At 44.1% G+C, this 14,068-nt stretch overlaps 1 long non-coding RNA gene across 1 annotated transcript; it reads right to left on the bottom strand.

Annotated features, from left to right (window-relative positions):
* Positions 1–630: 630 nt before the first annotated feature.
* Positions 631–14,068, bottom strand: LOC134474907 (uncharacterized). Its single transcript, XR_010045828.1, has 2 exons — positions 11,310–14,068; positions 631–973 (listed from the first exon to the last, which is right to left on the bottom strand). It is a non-coding gene; the product is annotated as an uncharacterized LOC134474907 (long non-coding RNA).

Genomic DNA, 14,068 nt, shown 5'->3' on the forward strand with positions numbered 1-14,068 from the left:
TATGCAGCTTTTTCTTTATTTTTTTGTGTTGTTGTTGTGTAGCTCTCTGTGTGGAAGAAACCTCTATGCTTAGCTAAAGGAGGTCCAGGGACCTGTGTAGAGGTCTGATGGGAGCTGAGGGAAAGGGCTCTGCTCTGCCCCTCCATTTTCTCCCCACTGCGCTTCCCCACCCGCCTTAAAACCTGAAGTCAAATGGGGACACAGCACATCTCAGTGATGTGTTCCTTAATGTATCTTCTTGGGATACTGTGTATTTTATACACTTGTTGGTCATATGAGCAGATCCCCTTTTGAATTGTAAGAGTTCATCTCATATCTCACAAAACAAATGGAAAGGTAATTCCAACCTCAAAGATGAATGTATTGAATTTTTACTTATATCCTATAGTCTATCTAGGATAGTCCCCTTTATCAAAGACAAATATCAGTTAACCTCTTCCAGTACTGCTTGGCCAAACAGAGCTGTGATGCACTGATGTGAAAACATGGTGTAGTAAATCACAGAGGCAGAAAGATTACTGGTGGCTGGGATGGCAGGGAAGAGAGGGAATGGTGTCCGAATGGGAATGAAGTTGGGGGAAACATTCTGGAACTCGGCAGAAATGAAGGCTGTACACATTGAGAATGTGATAGTGCCACTTCCCTGAGGATTTTAATTAAAATGAATGAAATCCTATAATTTGTTTAAAATTAATTCATGCCATAATATTTAAAAAGAGTATAGAGGTAAGTGCAAGAAAATGGAAAAAAATAGTGGAGGAGATGGGAAATTCAGGTTTTTAGCATGAGCTGACATCAGTGGAGTTGAGGAGCTGACACTGGCTGTGGAGCCACTGTTAATGATGCATCTGAGTTGACAGAGATGGGCTTCCAGGTGCTGCCTCTTCCAGTGGTCCCAGAGCTGATGAAGGCACTGGAGATGAATCAGGTACAAACTCTTCAGCTGGTCCTTGAACATGGTGTCCAGCCAACACTTCAACAGTAAAGAGAGGAAAGATCATCAATTTCCCATGTTCCTTGCAGAGCAAACAAACTTCCCAGTGCCTGTCAGAGACAGCTCTGTGCAAAAATACACTATCAGGAAGTTTCCCACACTTCATCCTCCCACTGACTGCTGTGGCTCAGAGTTCCAGGGTGGTCCCTTAGCTTTGTCCTCCTCACATACCCTCAAGCCTATACCCAGTCCTTCTCACCCTTGTTTCTGCCTCAGTGGGTTCACAGTGCTCCAGTTCGGTGAAGTGGAGTTGCATTGGAGGGTCCATGTGGGTTTGCAGCTGCTGCTTAGAGCTAAGAAGCAGGGCTGTGGTTCTGGAGGAGACAGGTGTGGGGAGCTGAGTGTGAGGTCTGGTCCTCCCTCCCAAACTGCTAACCCAAGGCAACCTGCTGAGTTCGACACTTGCCTGCTGCTCCAGCAGTGCGGAGCCGAGTTCACTCTATCTCCACCACCAGTGAAGCAGGGCTGGCCCAGACAGCCCTGAGAGACTGACAGATGACTCCATGGGAGAGTCTGTGGACACTGGTGTGACCATCTCTTCCTTCTTCAGGGAAGCTGTACACACATCTGTCTAGTGCTCCCCAGTGGCATGTTGCCTTAATGGGGGATGGAAAATTTCTGCTATGGAACAGGGGTTGTCTTCCATAAACATGTGAGAAGCGAGGGTACAGAACGATGTGTCCTGTTCCATTTGTTAGATTGTGCAGTGACTTGCCACCCAGTACTCTGTGCTTCCTCTGGGCTCCTCTTCCACTGTTGTGCATCTTTGTCTAGGGAAGCCAAGAGGGGGTCTCATGTACCATAATGTCAGTGATACATGATCTGCCATTCAGGGTAGCCCCCACTAGTGTGGAGGGTCAAGAGGGGAGTAGATACATATTTCCTGGTCATTGGATCATGGTCAGTGCCTGGAATAGTGTCTTTGCATGGTGTACCTCTATGTATATTCGTGTACTCATGGTACCAACTGGTTCCCGCCCTGATGTCTAAAAGGGTGTGATGCCTCTTCCAGTCCCCAGAGAATCTGGCTCTGAATAATACATCCCAAACCCATAGAGCAACTCTACAATCTCCTTTACAATGAAGAGAAAATGTTTATTCAGTGTAGGTATCAGCACAGGAGAAACAAACCTTTACCATGGAGAGAGCAGCTCAATGGAGAATAAACATGGCTACTCAAGCAGGCCTTCCACAGAGCCTTGGCTGGGGTCAGCAATTGCCTGGAAACCCCATTTTGTTCCATAGGGACCCTGTAAGATTGGCCTTAGGTGCAATTCACTGTTCTGAGAATTGTACTGCTACTGGGTGCAATTCTCAATTCTCAATGAACTGAGGCTGAGAGATATAAGCACATTTCAAAGACTCAGCTCTAGGTGGCTGAGTCACACTGTGCACCTGAGAACAAACTCACCTTCCCACCTGTGGGGTGGAAATGTTGGCCCTTGAGGGACCTGGGAAGGAAGAGCTGTGGATAGGGCAGCTGTGCAGAAAGTCCTGCTCCAGGGGTTCCATCAGGCTGTGCAGCCCTTTTGCCTGTGTCGCCCTCACTGTGCAGACCACTGCCAGGTTCTACACTGACTGATTTCCAGTCTGTGATGAGACAGTGGGAAGCCTGAAGTTACTGGCCCAGCCATGCCCCAGCGTGAGTGCTGGAAGCTGTAGTGATACTCAAAGGTTAAATTTCAGAAGGAGCATTTAGAAATGATAGCATTTTCAGATCAGTTGTGAGCAAATAAGTCATTAGCTTCCTACATGAAGAGTATCATCCCACGTGTCCTGTGACAACCACACATTCTGGAGATGAGAAAACAGGATTGTCCTGGGTGTGGGAGTGCGGACCTGTATGTGATGACAAACAGAGTACTTCCCTGTGGTGCTTCTGAAGAAATTGGGTCCAGTTTCCTTAGCCATGAAAGGCTGAGTAGCTGTGTTCACTCTCTCCTGGTACAATGCCATTTAGCCTAGTGGAGCCTCAACCTCTGACCTGAGGGGCTGGATATTTTCCCTGAGACATGGACAAAGTAGCAAGGGCCTAGATTTTGGGTGAGTGCACCCCTGCTGATGTGATGATGTGTCAGAGCTGGGGACAGGGTAGAAGCACAATCACACCAGTGCCAAAGGGATAAATGGGCCAAGGCGTTACAGTGAACTAAAACAGCAGAAGTAAATCATGACAGGAGGTGAAGTGACTTAATGTCCATGTCCCTATTCTGATGCTCCCACTAATGTATGGACAGTGACCTGGCACCTGGCCGAGTTGGCTGAGCAGAGAGGAGGTGATAGTTGAAGAATTAGACCCCAGTTTCCTTTGGGGGCAGGAACACAGGCCTGCTGTTTACACATCCTTGAGGGAAGTGCTGAAAATGTAATCTGCCCCTGAATACCCTCTGTCCACTTTGGGCCTCTTTACAGAATCCCCTTAGCTCACTCTCTCCCACTCCTGGCATCTGTTGTTATTGCGAGGCCCCAATGTGGTACAGGTATGTGGATTGCAGCCCTGCAGGGACTAGCTCCAGGCTGATATCTGGGGCAGCACTGTTGATGCAGTGACTAGTAGTGTGCAAGAAGCTTCTGAGATCTCAGACAAGCAGAGAATGGGGCCATCAGGACTCCCCTAAAGCCTCCCAGAGTTCTGAGTATAGCACAGAGAGACATGGCAGCTTCTGGAAGCACAGGCTGCACATAGAGCTGCAGGGTCTGCCCTGCACAGTGAGCTGGGAGGGGCCATGCACTGTCCCATAACCCTGCTCCCCCATGGTAGGGATTATAGGGACACCCAGGCCCACAGAGCAGAGAGTCATTAAGGGGTGTTCACCAGCATTTATGATCCAGGAAGCCCTCAAAGCCAACAGCCAGCCAGGACAGAAACCAGGAGGTCTCACTTTGTCTGTTTTGGGATTGCCTAAGTGGGAAAGGATTCACCTTTCTAGTGACAGCACAGAAGCCACCAGCCATGTGATGAACCACGTTCTTTAGTACAGTTCCTTATGGCAGCCTTTCAGACAGCACCTCGGGCTTGCTGGCCTGGTGGGGAAGCCAGGCTAGGTCCTTCTGGAAGCTGATCTCGCCCCCCTTCCCCTCCCCATCTAGAATTTATTCTCACCCTGTGGTTCACCAACCCTGGACCAGCTCAGGCTCACTTATCAGCCCCCAGGTGGTCTTCCTCAGAGCCCTAGTGAAACTCCCTCTACCTGCATGTCTGGCCTCTGCTTTGCATGTGAGGCCTGAAAAAAACCCCATCTCTATTCCTGTTTCCTGCTGGGGACTCAGGGCCACCTAAGTGAGCACTTGGGTAACAGAGATTCTTATATACACAGGAAGGTTCTTTAGAAATTAAGCAGTGAGTCCCTAGCTTCTGGAATGAAGTTTCTGCATTAGAGCCAGGTCAGAAGGCTGTACCATCTCTCACTGGTAGTACATATTGCACACATTACATTTTGTGTCTGGTTGTACCCCCAAAGCCTCATGTAGTCACAGGAGAATGGGTTTTTCAAACATTGCTGAAACTAAGTTTGTGATGGATTCATGGTCTAATGCTGAGATTAAGGGTGTTTATGGCACACCTGCCCTAGGGTTGGTACCTGCTTACATTGTAAGGGATGGAAGGAACTTCCTCTGCCCTCCTCACCTGTTGTTTTTACTGTTTTCCACTGCCATGGACTGTTGCCCTCTGCTATGTCCCATCCTGCCTTGAAGCCAGCAGGTAATGGACTGAAACCTTTCCAAACTGTGAACTAAAACACCCTCCCCTTTTTAAATTTGGCTGTCTGTTATTTTGCCTCACCAGCAAGAGAAAAGTAACTAAGACAGCACACAAGAGACTGAGCCTGCTATATGTTCCCAAGCTCTCAGCCTCAGGAATTCTTGCTCAGATTGCTGAATTCAGATGAGTGTAACCTATTTCCCATTTAGAACACACATCTGATACCCAAAGGAGCAGTGCTGGCCCTGTGTAAATAGAGACCTGCACTTGATCTTGTGTCTCACAGGCCACCTTTCAAGCCTTGTGCTGTCTGAGACCGGGACTTTGACCTGTGAGATCATGGTGAACCTGGATTGATGAAATCCCACACCAAAATTTCTAGGCTCAGGCCTGCTCAGCTCCAAAAAGTAAGCTTCTGTCAAAGTCAGACTCCTGATGTGTTTGGGGTTCGTTATTAGTAGGAAAAGTCCATTCAGAGAGTGGGCTTCATGCTCCATGGGAGCTATGCAGAGCAAAAGAGAACACTATGATGTGGTCTGCAGCCAGGAGCTGGGAAGTGGCTTCTTCCCCACCACAAGGCTCTGTCTACACAGGAAGGAAGCCCCCCTCCTCCTGGGGGCACAGAATAGAGTGTTGGGGTCAGCAACCAAGACACTGCATATGATCCTCTCAACCCATGTTCTCTATGGCTGCTCAAACCTATGACCTAGCACTTGGTCATGGCCAAGGCCATGACTGTCTGTGTTGAAGCTGACTCACAGTCTCAGAATAACAGAGCAGCACTTAATAAAGGTTCCAACAGGGAAGGGGTGATCCTAGGCCCCAAAAGGCAGAGGCATCTATGGAAGTTGTGCTCAGTGGGAACCATACCCTAGGGGACCATATTCTGTCACCTGGAACATGAACCCCATGTCAGGCAGGGTATGGTGGGTCCCAGGCACAAGATACTGTGGATTCCAGTATGTGTTCAAGGTTTGGGAGGGAGGTAGAGTGTGTGCCCAGGGAGGTTACTCTGCACCCTTTCACTTCCTGCCAGGCTCCCATGGACAGGCAGAGAGACCTGGCAGTAGTTGGGGAACCTCCCTTTCTGTTCTGTGAGCCTCAGGCCAAGGCAAGGGAGGCAGCTGCATCCCACCCCATGCTCTTCCAGAGGGCACTAATTTCATGGACTAGTGGCTAAATGACCTCCTGACTGGTAAGTATTTGACTGAGAGCAGAATCATCATTGGTTGGCATCTGCCAGCATCTTCAGAAATTCAGGCTGCCAGTTGCCTTCCTTGCACCCGGCCATCAACCTGGTTGGTTCATTGTTCCCAGCCCAAGAGGCAGGATTATGGAAGGCTCATGTCTCAAAAGAGTCTTGACAATTGTGATAAATGTTCAGTAATCCATATCTCTGGCCCCTATGTTTTGCTGACACTGTTTCCTAAGTACTAAAGGAACAGCGTTGGGGGTGCAGCCTACAGAGTTCAATGCCAAAAGCATACACTGCCAGAGAATAGCAGAGTGAAGACAGATCTGTGACTATTGGCAATTGAAGAGAGCTGCTGGGGTAACTGTCAAAACTGCCTCCCCAACACAAGCGCAGCTGGATTGTACTGGAGAGACCTATCACACCCATATGGGGAGGACTGGTCCTCACTTCTAGAGGGAGACACTTTCCTGTTCTCCTGGAATCACATTATAGATCATGCTGCATTGTGCACTGTGCATCAAAAGTGGTGGATTAGGTGACTTATCTGTTTGAGCACCCACATTCCAAGGTTGAGTGCATTTTGTGTCTCCCTCTAGCAAACCTTTCTGAAGCCTGTGTTTTAAAAAATAGTGGAAGCAGGGCATGGTGGTGCACACATGTAATCGCAGCACTCAAGAAGCTGAGTCAGGATTCTTGAAAGTTTGAGACCAACCTAGGCTACACAGTGAGCTCAAGTCTAGCCTGAACTGCAAAGTGAGACCTTGTTTCAAAAAGACAAAATTAAACTAAACAAATGGTGGATTAGAACACTTCTGAGTAGAGAACTTGATATTATAATGTGTGCATGGCTTTTTTCTGTTTAACTTCTTCTCTCTCTCTATCTATCTCTCTCTCTCGCTCACTGGGGATTGAACTCATGGCCTTATGAGTCTTGAGTCTTGCTTCCTTCCTTGCTCTTTCTATCTCTGTCTCTGTCTCTGTCTCACTCTCTCTCCATTTTTTTGACTTTCCATATTCTTCAGCCTAGGCTTGAACTTCTGATGTTCCTGTCTCAGATTCCTATAGTATGGGAATTTCAGTTGTGCACAACTATGCCAGTTTCATAGGGTGACTGTAACAGACACTGTTTACTCTAGATGAGTGTGTGTGTGTGTGTGTGTGTGTGTGTGTGTGTGTGTGTGCTCTTTTGGTTGGTTTAAAATAATTTCTCATGTTTGTTTTGGTTTTTTCAGTAGCATGGATCAAACTCACAACGTTGCATTTTCTAAGCAGGTGCTGAAGCTGCTGAGCGAAATCCTCAGCCTAAAACAATGACTTCTGTGGTTTTCATTACCTTAAGGATGTCATCTGAAATAAGTAAACAATTTAAAGGGGTGTTTGCAGTTACTAGTAGTATTTTCCTGAACTCTCACCTTCCTAAAGAATGAATGCTTAACCCTATCTCCTCCTGCATAGCAGCTAACTGCTTTAGGGCCACCAGTACACTGGGAGGGCTGCAGGTTGTTCTTGACTGAATTGTCCATTGAGGCAACTTCATCCTCTTTGGTCATTATTACCAAGTGCCTTCAAGGACTGGCATATCTCACACACAGTGAACAAGCCCAAATGCCCTGTACCCTGATCCATGGCACTGATGACTCACCAAATCCCCTGGTGAGTACACCTTTTGAGAGGCGACTGAGTTTCATTCTTCTTCCCTGGCATCATTTCCTAAGCCCTGTGATGACATTTGCCTCACTTCCATCCAGCCCCTGTGCCGCACAGATTACTGAGGGTCTCAGGTGTCCTGACCTGGACTGGAACATGGTTCTCCAAGCAGCAGATGTGCCGTTCCCCTGCTTGCTGCTCTGACCACCTTCTGATGGGCATCATTCAGGGCTGAAAGTCCAGGGCAATAGCATCTCTTGGCCCCACTTTCACATGTGTCAGCAATATAACTGGGAGTGTGGCCTCCCTTACTCCCTGAGCCTGAGGGGAGTCACTTGAACTGGTATTGTGCACAGCAAACTGAAGCACAGGATCAGTGCCAGGTAGCATGGAAAAATACAGGCCCCTCTGTGTGGCACCATGTGGGAGCTGAGCACCATGAGGGAGGGCACAAAACAAGGGCAGGAGCAGGTTCTGTGGAAACAGCAGAGGTGGGCAGCCCTTCTCTGATGTGTGGACCCCAGTGCCTGTGAGGGCATCAGGATGGGCCTCTTACATTGAACAAGGGAGTTCCTGGCCTGCTATTTCTGGGTCAGGGTGGCAGTGGACATTGGCTCTATCTGGCAGTGAATTTGCACAACCCAGATTGTGTGACTGGTTGACATTGTCTACCCAGGTCCTTCCTTGTCCACTGCAGTCTTTTCTGAACCTTTTGGTGGAGCCACAAGAGGAGACACTGCATGTGTAGCTGCCCAAAATATATGGTGCAGTTTGGTGCCATCAGCCAAAAGGTATGGTGGGTGACAAAATGAAGGGCCAACCATTGTGCAGCTCAGGGACTTCTTAGCCTTCTTCTTCCAGCTTCCATTCTCTCTTTCCCCAGGTATCCCTCCATCCTCCTCTTATACACACTTCTCCTCTCAAGAGCACACATCTGGGCTTGTGCTAGCCCTGGATGGACTGGGAGCTGCTCTGCACTCCCCCAGAAGAGAGAATCCAGTATCCACAGGTATGGCTGATTTGTTGTCACCCACAACAAACTACAAGCAAAATGTGTTGTCCTTGATTCACAATGTGGGACTGAGGCTACCAGGAATTCTATTCTTGGCTCTAAGCTCTAGAGTTCTCCTCAGGACATGCTGGTCAGAACTGGGGGATCAAGATCAACCTGACTGGGGACCAACCCAGGACCTGACCTAATCTTTGAGTCCCTGTGTGATGCATGTGTTCCTGGATATGTGGGGAGACAAATGCAGGTGCTCCTGTCTGGCAGAATCCAGGTAGATACAGTATCTTTGAAATGGCTCATATGATATGGATAGAATTGTATCTGCTCAGGGAACAAAGGCTGGGTGCACCAGACCATGAAGCAGGACCCTCAGATATGTGCTACACTTTGGAATAAAGGCAAATAAGTGTGCCCCAGCCCAAATGTGTCTGCGTGCAATTTCCTGCCCCCTGGGCTCATGCATTTCATTCCTGTCCTAAGAGCAATGGTAGATATCATAAGGTGTGGCAGTGTGGTCAGTCTTCTAATGGCCCAGCCCCTGGGCCCCTCAGAGCTGGACAGCACCTGAACAGGAGAGAGATGCAAGGCTCACTTGTGTACAATGGGACTTGCTCTCTGTGACCAGCCTCAGGATATGACCACCATCAATTTTTTCTTTTGTTTTGGTCACCTAGTTGCCAGGCTTCCATTGTGTTCTCACCTGAATCACAGCAGAATTGATTTCCCAAGTCCAGCTGCACAGTGAGGTTGTAGGCCAGTGTGCTGGTGTGAGGCAAGCACGTGTGCCACCAGCAATAGGACTTCTGTGTTGTGAACAGCTGTGGATTGTGGCAAGAACCCTATGTGTTTTGATCCCTACTACATTGTTGCTGAAGTCATGATGTACAGGGCAAGATTCCTGCCTCTCAGATGTCACTTTTTACTATAACTTTCCTTCAAATGATATATTACTCAGAAGCTGTGTGCCAGGTAAATATATGTTCAAGGCCCTGCTAAGCATCTCCACCCAGACTGTCTGGTAGCAGCTCAGCCTTCAAAGCTGGGTGGGAGAGGTGGGGAGGGAGGTGAAGGAGGACAAGTGGCTTTGTCCTCCGAGACAGCAGTTACAGAGGGGCAGGCCTTCAGCTGTCCCTGATGTATCCAGTTCTGAGACTGTAGCCTGTGGTCAGAGAGGAGACAGCAGTTTTGAACACTTTGCTAGAATCAGTGATCTGAACAGAGCTACAAAGGCAGGACATTGCAGCCAGACTGAAGGCTCCTCCAGAAGTTTTGCCTGCTTTTCATTTTTGCTGTTTCACGACTCATTCATCACCAGATAGTGGCAGTGTGGATTCACTTGTCTCCAAAAGAGTGGGCTGCTTCTGGGGATCTGGGGCAGTCAGCACACAGTGAGATCTCCATGTGTCTCTGTTAGGTTGTATATACAGCAAAGTATAAATGTGCATGTTCCTATGATAGAAAGATTGGTCCCAGAATCTCCATTAGCAAGGTCTTAACTTGAGGACAGTTGATGCTTTGTTCTTGAGCCTGCATTTGCCCCTTGCCTGATACAATATACACTTCTTTGCAGTTTATATTGATTACACTGATGATAGGCACATGGTTTATTTCTTATCCAGAATGCATATTAGATCCTATGTGGTGCATGACAGTGCAACCCATCAGCTAGAGCCTGTTCTCAAAATTGTTTGCATTAATCACCCAGAATTGAAAAAAAGTGGAAAAGTTTACAGAGAAAAACTTTCAGATACAAAAACATACTTTAAGTCAAATATATTAGAGAACACACAAATAAAAGAATAGATGAACATATGAAAAACAATGGTTGTCCAACATAGCGAAGAAATGGAATACATGAAAGAGATCCAAACAAGAGTTCAACAAGTTCAATGCTGTATAAGAGATATATAAAACCTAGAAGAGATTAAAATTATATGCACAGACTGAACAAAAGAGAGGTTTAGAATTTCAGATCTTGAAGACAAAATTGTAGCTAGTTGTCATGAAAACAATGCTATCTTAAAAGTAGCAAGAGACTATGAGAGATCAATCCAACAGGTACAAAATGCATCAAAGAACAATTGCATGAGATTGATTGGGGTCAATGAGAAAGCCAGGGCCAACACAAATACTATAAAAAATACTTCAAAAAATAATGGAATAAAACTTCCCAAGCATGAATAAAGAACTTTCCATACAAATAAGTAAAGCATATAGGACTCCAAACAGACATAACCAAAATAAAACTACACCAAGACATATAATATTCAAGATTCCAGAAATACAGCACAAGAACACAGTATAAAATGCTACTAAGGAAAAGACACAGATCACTTATAATTGAAAGCAAATCAAATTCTTAGCAGTCTTTTTTGTAGTTTGGCATAACTAACATCATCTTGAGCCCTTCTTTTAACTGGTGGCCTATATTTAACCCAAAAGAATGGAAAATGACTCAGAGTACAAGTCCTGTGAGAAAAGCAGAATGCGCTGCATGACCTGGAGAAAAATTACCCTGCTCAACAAAAGAAACATGATACAGGTGTCAACTAAAAATTAATGTAAGATTCTAGCTCAATTGTTTCCAATAGGATGTAACTTTGTGGTTCTCTGTTTAAAAGCTTTGTAAGTCTCCAGTTCAGCCACTTGTTTGGACTCTGAAATTGGCATAATTTAAATGAGTGGTCCTTAACTCTATTAATCAAATTCCAAGTTTATCAATTGTATGCTTTGATTCCTTTATTTTTGTTCATGAACCTACCTCAGTCTTCTCAACACAAATATCCAAGTAAAGAAGAAAGCTGTAGTTGAAACAGAAGAACAAGTCCTGAAGTTGGACAGAAGTACAAGTCCTGAAAGGAAAGAACATACAATCCAGATTGGTGTATCCTGCAAAACTTTCAAAATTAATGGAAACATAAGATACTTCCATGACAAAGAAAAACTGAGAAATATATGACTGCAAAACTGACCGTAGAAAAAGTAATGAAAGTTATACTAGAGAGAGGTAAAAATGACAAAAATTACAAGAAAAACAGAGAAACAACCAGGCAGGACAAGTAACTAAACAGTGGAGAAAAGCAGAGAATCAACAGAAGAACAATATTACAACAAAGACAAACCAATACATATCATTGTTAATGGTCACATCTCATTAACCAAAAGAAATAGATGGGTGAAATGGATCAAGAAACAAGATATATAAATATGCTGTATACAGAAAAAAATGTTTAATTCAAAAAGTAATTCATAGACTGAAAGTCAAAGGACAGAAAACAATCTTCCATGCAACAGAGGCCCAGAAAAAAGCATGAGTAGCTATTCTCTTTCAGACAATATGAACTTAAAACCAAGAATGTCCAAAAAGATAAAGAGACTCACTGCATAGATGTTAATGGAAAGTTTTTAAAAGGATAAGATAACAATCATAAATATGTGTGCATCTAATACAAGAGCGCCCAACAAGATAAGGCAATTGTTAAAAGACATGAAAATAATGCAAACAAAAAATAACACAATTGACCCAAGAGACTTCAATATCCCACTATCACAAACACATGAACAAGACTAATAATCAGCAAACAAATAAGAAAGTAGAACTGAATCTGTGAACAAATGAACTGAATAGATGTTTACCAAGTATGTGACCCAACATATTCAGAATAAACATTCTTCTCAGCTGTGCAGGGGAGGTTCTCTAAAACTGGCCACATAAACTAGTCCACAGAACATGCTGAAGTAAATGCAAAGAAACTGAACTTACCCCGTGCATTTTACCTGACCATAGTGCAATACAATTGGGAAATAATTGTAAAAGAAGGTACAAAAATTTCATAAATATATGGAAATTAAGTAACACTCTAGCAAACAATCAATATGTCACAGATGAAATAAAGGAAGAAACCTGAAAGTATCAACAACAGAACAAAATTATAGATGCAAACCTTGGTTCTCATGGGATTCAATGAAAGCAGTTTGAAGTGGGAAATTAATAGTACTTAAATTTCTCTTCAGGGAATAGAAAGAGCATAAATAAATTTATACTGTTGTGCCTCACACTTCCAGAAAAAAAATGGCATGAAAACCTCAAAGCCAATAAAAGTAAGGAAACTATAGTGATCAGAGAAGAAAGTAATGCAGTGCAGAACATAAAAACAATAAAAAGATTTAATGAATCAAAGAGTTGGTTCATTGAAAGAATAATAGAATTGATAAACCTTTAGCCAACCACATCAAAAGAAGAAAAGAACCACTCAAAACGATTCATTGAGGAATGAAAACATTAAACTAACTACAGATCGTGTGAAAATTAAGATCATCAGTATCTACTTCAAAAACCCATGCTTCCCTAGGTTGCATAACATAGAAATGAATCAATTCCTAGATTCATATGAATTGCCAAAGCTGACTAAGGAGATATAAAAATTCTAGATAATGCAGTATCTGTCAATGAGACTGAAGATCTAATTAAATTTTATTGGATACTGGCCAGGTGGTGCATGCCTGTAACCCCAGAACTTGGGAGGCTGAGGTAGAAGGATTGTTGTGAGTTTGAAACTAACCAGGGCTACAATGTGAGCTCAAGGCCATTCCAGTGCGTAATAAGACCATCTGGAAAATACATTAAAATAAAGCAAACAATGACAACAAAAAGGCAACTGACCAACATATGGAAGTCTAAGTCTTCAGGGATTTACTGCTGAATTTTATAAGAAATGTACAGAAAATTGAAGGCCCCTACTCTTTAATGAAGTTGAAAGAGAAGCAGTTCTCCCTATCTCTTTCCTGGAAGCCAGCATCACACTGATACTAATACCAGAGAAAGTCACAACCAGCAAAAGAAAACCACAGGGAAGTTTGCCTAATGAACATAGTTGCAAATATCCTTACTAAGATACTAGCAAAGTGAATGTAGCAAATTATCAAGAAGATTTTAAAACCTGACAACTTGGATTCATCCCAGGAAGGCAGGGATGTTTCAGTACATGCAAATCAACAAATTTAAACATTATATCAACACACACAAAAACAAAAGTCACATAGTGATCATCTCAACAAATGCATGATGAGCTTTTGATAAAATCAAGCACTGATTTTTAATAAAATCCTACAGAATGTAACAATAGAGAGCCTTTACCTCACTCTGATAAAACAAGCAAAGACAAAAATACACCCAGCATCATACTAAGTGGTGAAAAACTAAAAACTTTCACACCACAATTAAGAACAAGAAAATGATGATTACTATCACCACTCTTATTCATTATAGCTCTGGAATCATTAGGCAGAACAATTAGAGATAAGAGACAAATAAGAATAATCATATAACAGAAAGTAGGTAAACTATCATTATTCACAGGTGACATGATATTCTATGCAGAAGATGTCAATTACTCCACCAAAAGGCTTCTAGACTTAACCAAATTCAATAATGTACCTGGAAACAAAGTTGACAATCAAAAATCAAGAGCATTCCTGTATACAGTAAACTCACTAAGAGAAAAGGTGCAGAAATCACAC

The sequence above is a fragment of the Cavia porcellus genome, unplaced genomic scaffold, assembly GCF_034190915.1.
Source record: "Cavia porcellus strain 051 isolate PalLab524CR breed Dunkin Hartley unplaced genomic scaffold, mCavPor4.1 scaffold_42, whole genome shotgun sequence".
NCBI lineage: Eukaryota > Metazoa > Chordata > Mammalia > Rodentia > Caviidae > Cavia > Cavia porcellus.